Source organism: Elgaria multicarinata, chromosome 9 (genome assembly GCF_023053635.1).
Source record: "Elgaria multicarinata webbii isolate HBS135686 ecotype San Diego chromosome 9, rElgMul1.1.pri, whole genome shotgun sequence".
Lineage (NCBI taxonomy): Eukaryota > Metazoa > Chordata > Lepidosauria > Squamata > Anguidae > Elgaria > Elgaria multicarinata.
This window is the reverse complement of record NC_086179.1, coordinates 12,388,932-12,396,719: the sequence shown is the minus strand read 5'-3', so window position 1 is coordinate 12,396,719 and position 7,788 is coordinate 12,388,932.

Sequence of the window (7,788 nt, the reverse complement as noted above, 5' to 3'; positions counted from 1 at the left end):
TCTAGCCGACGTGTGATTGGCTCAATGTGAAGCGAGCTGCTTCTACATATGTGATTGGCTAGACTTCGGGGTGGGGGAGATGTGACCCTCTGACCACTTTTGTTCCCCTCACTGTTACCACTGCCAATTTAGCTGTGGTGGCAGCAAAAATAAAATAAAACGGTGCTTTTTCAAAGAGCTGCAGCCAGATTGTTGACCGGGGCTGGTTACAGGGAGCACACAACTCCCCTGTTAAAACAGCTCCACTGGCTTCCAGTCAGTTTCCGGGCACAATTCAAAGTGCTGGTTATGACCTATAAAGCCCTATATGGCTCGGGTCCAGGTTATTTGAAAGAACGTATTCTCCCTTATGAGCCTGCCCGTGCTTTGAGACCTTCTGGAGAAGCCCTTCTTTTAGTCCCACCATCTTCACAGGCGTGCTTGGTGGGAACATGGGGCAGGGTCTTCTCGGTGGCTGCTCCAGTGCTTTGGAACTATCTTCCCGGAGAAGCTAGGCTGGCTCCCTCCTTGATGGGCTTTTGAAAGCAGGCTAAAACTTGTTTGTTCCAACAGGCCTTTGGAGAGTAATCTGGCCCTCCATCTATGTTAATGACTTATAATTCTGTTGTGTATTTTAAAGGTTTTTTAAATTTATTTATTTATTTATTTATTTTTACATTTATTTTTCTAGGTTTTACCATGTATGTTTTAAACTTTGTAAGACCGCCTTGAGGCCCAGTATTGGGCAAAAGGCAGGATACAAATAAATGTAATAATATTATTATTATTAATAATAATAATAATAATAATAATAATAATAATAATTTCCTTCAAAACGAAGTGTGTGGGCTCTGAAGGACACCTTGTTTGGAGGCAAAATTGCGGAGATGTTTTGCCAGTGCCCTGTCAAATTTCACTGCCAAATTTTGCAACGCAGTACCGGGAAATGCAGCCTCTCAACCCCCAGATGTTGCTTACCCCAGATGTAGAGGGAACCACCATGCGCTGAAACGGCTCCTTTCAGATTGAGCCAATCACACGTCAGCTGTGGAACACTGCTGGCATACATGCCACCATCAAGGGGGCGGGGCTAGTCCTGCATGTTCCTATTAGCTCCTCCCCATGCACAGGAATGAGCACCCGGATAGGGCTCTTCTTACATGCTGAGGTACATTTTCCCCTGCCCCTACAAGGGTCAGAAGTGTGTGGTAAAGAGAGGTGAGGTAAAATTTGCTTTGCTGTGCAGTAAGACGCCACAAATAATTAGCTCCCCGTCTCACCTAATTGGCTGGGGTGAGTTTACCAGTACAATTATTATTGTTGTTGTTGTTGTTGTTGTTGTTGTTGTTGTTATTTTACACTTTTGCATCCCACCCAATATCACTAGGATCTCAGGGCAGCATACAGATAAAATCATACAATATAAAACAATAAATATACACCGCTAAAAACAAAACAAACCAGAATCCAGTTGAAAAGCAATAAAAACAATTAAAACAGTTAAAACAATGTGCAAACTTGGTGAATTTAACCATTCCACATGGGTGTAGCCAACCAAATCATTAAAAAATGCACTTGGGAGAACTATATTGAGAAACTCAGCATATCTTACATAGGGCTACTAGTTGTTCTGCTTCATTAAAATGACCTTTTCCAATAAAGTTTCCCCCATCATCACCACCACTTTCTTTCTTTGCTGTGGTATGTCATTACGTTTGAGGTTAAGGGCATGAAACTTGGCCTATGTTTATCTCTGTCAGGTGGACATATGATAATGTGGAATCAGCAGGACCTGGCCTCATACGTGTGTGGAAACGTGGTAACAAGAAGCACTCTTAAATCAAAGCAACCTCAAGGCGTAACTTCTATGGGCCCAGTCCAGACTGGCAACATGCCTCCCCTGCCATTCTTTGTCTGGTTTTGGGAATGGAAAGACAAGGCATCTGTCCTTGTCTGTTAGTTTTTATTTCTTCAGAGAATTGATTGCTTTCCTTTAGCTATTTAGTTCCCTTTGTTTAAGTACTTTACGGTTCTGGCCTGCCTGGTTTGTATTTATAGCCAGGCAGGCCAGTCTTTCATCTCTCCTTTCTAATAACAAATTCAAGTGGTTGAGTGCTGACAGAAACTGCCATATAAGAAACAGGAGGGAAATATCAGCATGCTCAGAGGAACCCTAAAGTTTGCAGAAGTATAAAAAGGATCTTTGGTTGGGCGGGGGGAAAGCCTGGGAGTGGGTTAGGAGGCCAAAATAACCTACTGGGTGACCAGATGCACTAGGAAACCCCGGAGGCCTCTGGAAAAGGGCTGGAAGACGCATTCCTGGACTTCCGGGAACGCGTCTTCCAGCCCCCACCCCCAGTGCCGATCTAGCCCTTCCACTGCAATCATGCAATCACAGAAGAAGGGTGAAATTGGCCCTGGGGGGGAGGAGCTGGAAGATGTGGTCCCAGACTTCCAGGAACACGTCTTCCATCTCCTTCCCCCAGGGCCGATCGTGCGCACCCAGCTGAATGCTAGAGTGATGTGTGTGGGCGTGTGTGTGCACGTGTTCCCAAACTTCCAGGAACGCATGCACCAGCCCTCCCAGAGCTGCTCTAGCCTTCGGCTGGACCTGAGCATACTCAGTAAACACATAATGTTGGCCATCATTTGGAACAGAAAAACCAAAAATTGGGGGTGGGGGTGGAATGGAGTGTTCTGGAGGAAGGCCTGGCTGGCTGCGTTGAAGCCTGAACAAGAACATTCCTGTTTAGGGTTTTTCAAATCTGTCTGTTCCCTTATAATATTCACATTTTTCCAAGCACATGTTCATCCCAAGCACATGTTTCTACATCAGTTTACAAAAGTTTTTATTTTTTAAGTCAGCATAAAAATTCACATACGTTTTAAGGTCCGCAGCTTGGGTGTACTTCTGGATTCAGCCCTGAGCCTGGGTGCCCAGGTTTCGGCAGTGGCCAGGAGTTCATTTGCACAGTTAAAGCTAGTGCGCCAGCTGCGCCCGTTCCTAGAGATGTCGGACCTGGCCACGGTGACACATGCCTTAGTTACATCCCGATTGGATTACTGTAACGCGCTCTACGTGGGGCTGCCTTTGAAGAGTGTTCGGAAATTCCAACTGGTTCAAAGAGCTGCAGCCAGATTGTTGACCGGGGCTGGTTACAGGGAGCACACAACTCCCCTGTTAAAACAGCTCCACTGGCTTCCAGTCAGTTTCCAGGCACAATTCAAAGTGCTGGTTATGACCTATAAAGCTCTATATGGTTCAGGTCCAGGTTATTTGAAAGAACGTATTCTCCCTTATGAGCCTGCCCGTGCTTTGAGATCTTCTGGAGAAGCCCTTCTTTCAGTCCCACCTTCTTCGCAGGCACGCTTGGTGGGAACATGGGAGAGGGCCTTCTCGGTGGCTGCTCCGGTGCTCTGGAACTCTCTTCCTGGGGAAGCTAGGCTGGCTCCCTCCTTGATGGGTTTTCAGAAGCAGGCTAAAACTTTTTTGTTCAAGCAGGCCTTTGGAGAATAATCCAGCCCTCCATCTATGTTAAGGTCTTATAATTTTGTTGTGTATTTTTTAATTGTTTATGGTTTTGTTTCCCTCCCCCCCCCCATGTATATTTTAAACTTTGTAAGGCCGCCTTGAGGCCCAGCATTGGGCAAAAGGCGGGATACAAATAAATATAATAATAATAATAATAATAAAAATAATAATAATGTGCATTTTCATATGCACACAAAAATTGCGTGCATTTTTGTATGCAATTTCCCCAAATCGATGCATTTTTGCAAGCCATTTCCCCAATACATTTCCCCTAATACTTGAATTGCTAAAGCATATTTTTCATCAGAGAACTGCATCGCATGGAGCATTGCTTGTCATGTACTTCTAACATTGCTTCTAACAGTCTCCAAACAACTTTACAAAATCTGGACACTTTCCCCCTCTCCCCCTGCTTGGGACGTGATTATGGCCTTCCTTTGTATCCAGGGCAACAATATTCACTGTCCAGTTGTGAGAGAGATGGGATGCAAAGTTATGAAAGGGGTCGTGGGTTAAAAACAAACCTTTAAAGATACGATATAGAATCACAGAATTTTAGGGTTCAGAGTGATCTCATCCAACCCCCTCCTCAGTACTGGAATTTTGCAAACGAAGCATCCCTGCTGTATGGCCACCCAAGCCTCTATTAAACACATCCAGCGAAGAAGGAGACCTCCCAAGGAGTCTGCTCCACTGTGAAACTACTGTATTTTTACCATTAGGAAGTTTCTCCTAATGCTGTGATGATCCTCACTTTTAACGAAGGCACAACCCCGAAGCTTTTCGTAGGCCTAAATCATAAGCTGTTTCATTATGAGCAAGCAAATGGAATTGAAGAGGAGAGCTATCAATTAGAAGGCGCTGTGTAGCTGTTCCATCTTTTCTTTCTTAGAGCTTCTCTACATTTAAAAAAATATCCTGCCACCTTACAAGGGCTTTCTGCTTCCACTTTCTTTCTGGGATTACACATGGGTGGCCACATGGTTTGAATTGAATACTTCTTCTCTCTGTATGCTCCATTCACTTCAATGAAACAGCATCATTTAGTGGAGGAATTATAGTACTGCGTCAACTTTACATGGAGCCGATTTTGCGCATTTTTAAAATAGCTGATTCTCTCTGTGTTTTTTGAAAGCGGGATAAGGGGAGGAAGTGCAGGAGCTGTCCTGGAAGTTGATGACTTCATCTAAAGGACCTGCAAACTTCCATGAGTGGCCAATCATGACCGTGCAATAAATTGCTTGTGTAGAAATGCTCTTAGAGGGTTATCTGCAATAAGAAAAAAGATAGAAGAAGCATCTCAAAGGTAGTTTTTTTTAAAAAATCCCCGCTCCTCCCACTCCGCGCCCTGTGCGCAGGTCCCAGCTCTTCGCAAGTAACTACGAGGAGCCGGGACAAATCGCGACACCCACACACATGTTCCGTGGTCTCGGGATCAGCCCAAGACCACAGAAAAAGCAGGCTTAAAGGACAGGGTGAGATCCCAGGTCAAGGGAGGAATCATCCCTCCCTGATCCCGGGATCCCCTGTGCGTCATGTGAACACACAGCGACGATCCCTGGTATTGTCCTGGGATATTTCCCCGTCTATCTATGGCCAGTGAATTCCATAGTATAACTATTCACTACTGAAGAAATACCTCCCGTTATCTGTCATGTATCTCTCACTTATCAGCTTCATGGGATGACCCCACTGGGTTCCAGTATTATGAGAGGCAGAGAAACATCTAGACCTTTGCTCCAAAGTGTGTGAACTAATGATAAAGAGGTTGCCTCTGAGCATGTGTACGTGTTTTCTCCTCTTGACTGAGCAACAGCAGGCAGCCATTCATGCATCTCTTGGAATAGGAACATCCTTTCATATTGCCCTTCTTTTCAGAAAATAAGCACCATCCAAGAGTGTTATGATGGTAATCCAACTTTGCTCATTCGGTATTCACTTGAGTACTCATTTTTAGATTCTGTGTTTATTTTCCAAAAGATGATTCAATAAATATTATAAAACGCTATTTTGGCTCCATCAAAAACAATTGTTTCTAGTTTGGGTCTAAAGAGAGACTAAATCCCAGCAGTTAAAATTCAGTAATTTATTGTAAACTAATTTCCTCCCCACCTTTTCATCTGCAGGGCATACAGTCTTTTAATCTAAATGTTGTTCATTTGTAAGGTAATTGCTAGCTGCACTCTAAAGGTTTCATTTTTCCGACATAGTGTGGTTGTATACATTAGGAAATACTTTCCAACTCCATTTTCAGCACAGATATGTTAATATTGCAGTAAATTCCTTAATCTTCACTGAGCTGTGTGTATATTTTTAAATCAACAATTTGCTCAGTGCTGATATAAACCAAAGAAGAAAGTTCTCTGCATGGCTGTAGGGAGCTAGGTGAATAGGTTTTTCTCAGTACTGACTAGGGCCATAGCTAGACCTAAGGTTTATCCTGGGATCATCCAGGGTTCGCCCCTGCCTGAGCACTGGATCCCCTGTGTGTCACCTAGATGAACAGGTTTGACCCCTGGACGATCCAGGGATAAACCTTAGGTCTAGCTATGGCCTAGGTCTCTGGCCAACGGAGTCCACCAGATCAAAGGCCATCTTAATTTCCTAGTATCCAAATACAGAGCCCATATAGATGATGACCATGTTATCCTGGGGTGAGTCTTCTCCCAATGGGGTAACTTGGTTGACTACATTTTCCAGTGGAGTGCTAAGGAGAGCAGAGACACCAGAAGGAAAGAAAAAGACCACCCAAACAGTGCATTACTTTTTATCACGAACATGAGAAGCTGCCTTATACTGAGACCATTGGTCCATGTCACTCGGAGCTTCTCCACATTGAGGCTTTTTATCCACGATTTTAACGGGACTTCTGCTTCCAGATTCTTTGCGGGATCAAGATCGGCCCTTTACATGAGCTTCCCACCCCACCGTCTTTCCCCCTTTATCTGCAAGTTCTATATGTTACTTTACACAGCCCCTAGATGGCACTGTTGTCATACAGTGTCACTTCCTCTTTTCACAGACAAATTCAGAGCAGATCTTTTTGTTAGCTCATTATTTCTGGTTCAAATTAAGCCGTGGAAATGCTAGGAAAACACGAGAGAGGCGCTGGAGTAATCTCAATGTTCTCAATACTGATTGGCAGCAGCTGTCCAGGGTTTTAGACAGAGGTCTTTCCCTTCCCTTGCTGGAGATAAGAGGGACTGAACCGGGGTCTTTTGCATCCAAAGCATGCACTCTACCACTAAGCTCCAAGATCCAGAAGGGCAGGAAGTGGGCTTCTTAAAGAAATGCTTATGCATCTCACACCTGCCTTACATGGCAAGGACCGTTGCTCATACTTCTTTCTTCAGCCCAACTCTGATACCAGAAATGAGACAGACTGGGAGAAAATTCTCCGAGGTGATGGAATGTGGAGAGGTGCGACAGGAGATGGTGTAGGGTACAGCATCCCTCACCATGCGCTTCTTTGGACCCCTTTAAGAACATAACAACATACGAAGAGCTCTGCTGAATCAGACCAAGGGTCCATCTAGTCCAGCACTCTGTTCACACAGTGGCCAACCAGCTGTCAACCAGGACATGGGTGCAACAGCACCCTACTGCCCATGCTCCTCAGCAACTGGTGTCCTCCAAGAATTTATCTAACACCCATTTAAAGTCATCCAAATTATTATTATTATTATTATTATTATTATTATTATTATTATTATTAGCATTTATATAGCACCCCATAGCTGAAGCTCTCTGGAGGCCTGGAGGCCATCACTTCATCTTGTGGTAGCGAATTCCATAGTTTAACTCTGCGCTGTGTGAAGGAGTCCTTCCTTTGGTCTCCCACCAATCAGCTTCATAGGGTGACCCCTTTGGGTTGTAGTATTATGAGAGGAAGAAAAATGTCTCCTGATCCACACTCTCTATACTATGCGTAATTTGGTACAAATTTTATTCTCCACTTCACACGTGACTAGGGTACACGCATGAACAGACAAACGTGGCTACTGACATCACATCTGGGTTACGCTACACTGTGACGTGTGCTGATTGCTACACATGCAAATCGATCTAGGTTGAGATCAAGGGTTGGTGTAATGGCCACTGATGTCAGACAGACAGATGCATTGTTTGCACTGAATACTCACATCCACTGGAATGAAACATTTTTGGCCCTTCTTCAGGGGGAAAGATACTGACCATCAAGGGTGAGCTATTCCATCTGCTCCCCCACCCTCACCTGGAGATTTTAAAAGCACGTCTGTAGCTGCAGTTTGGGAGGC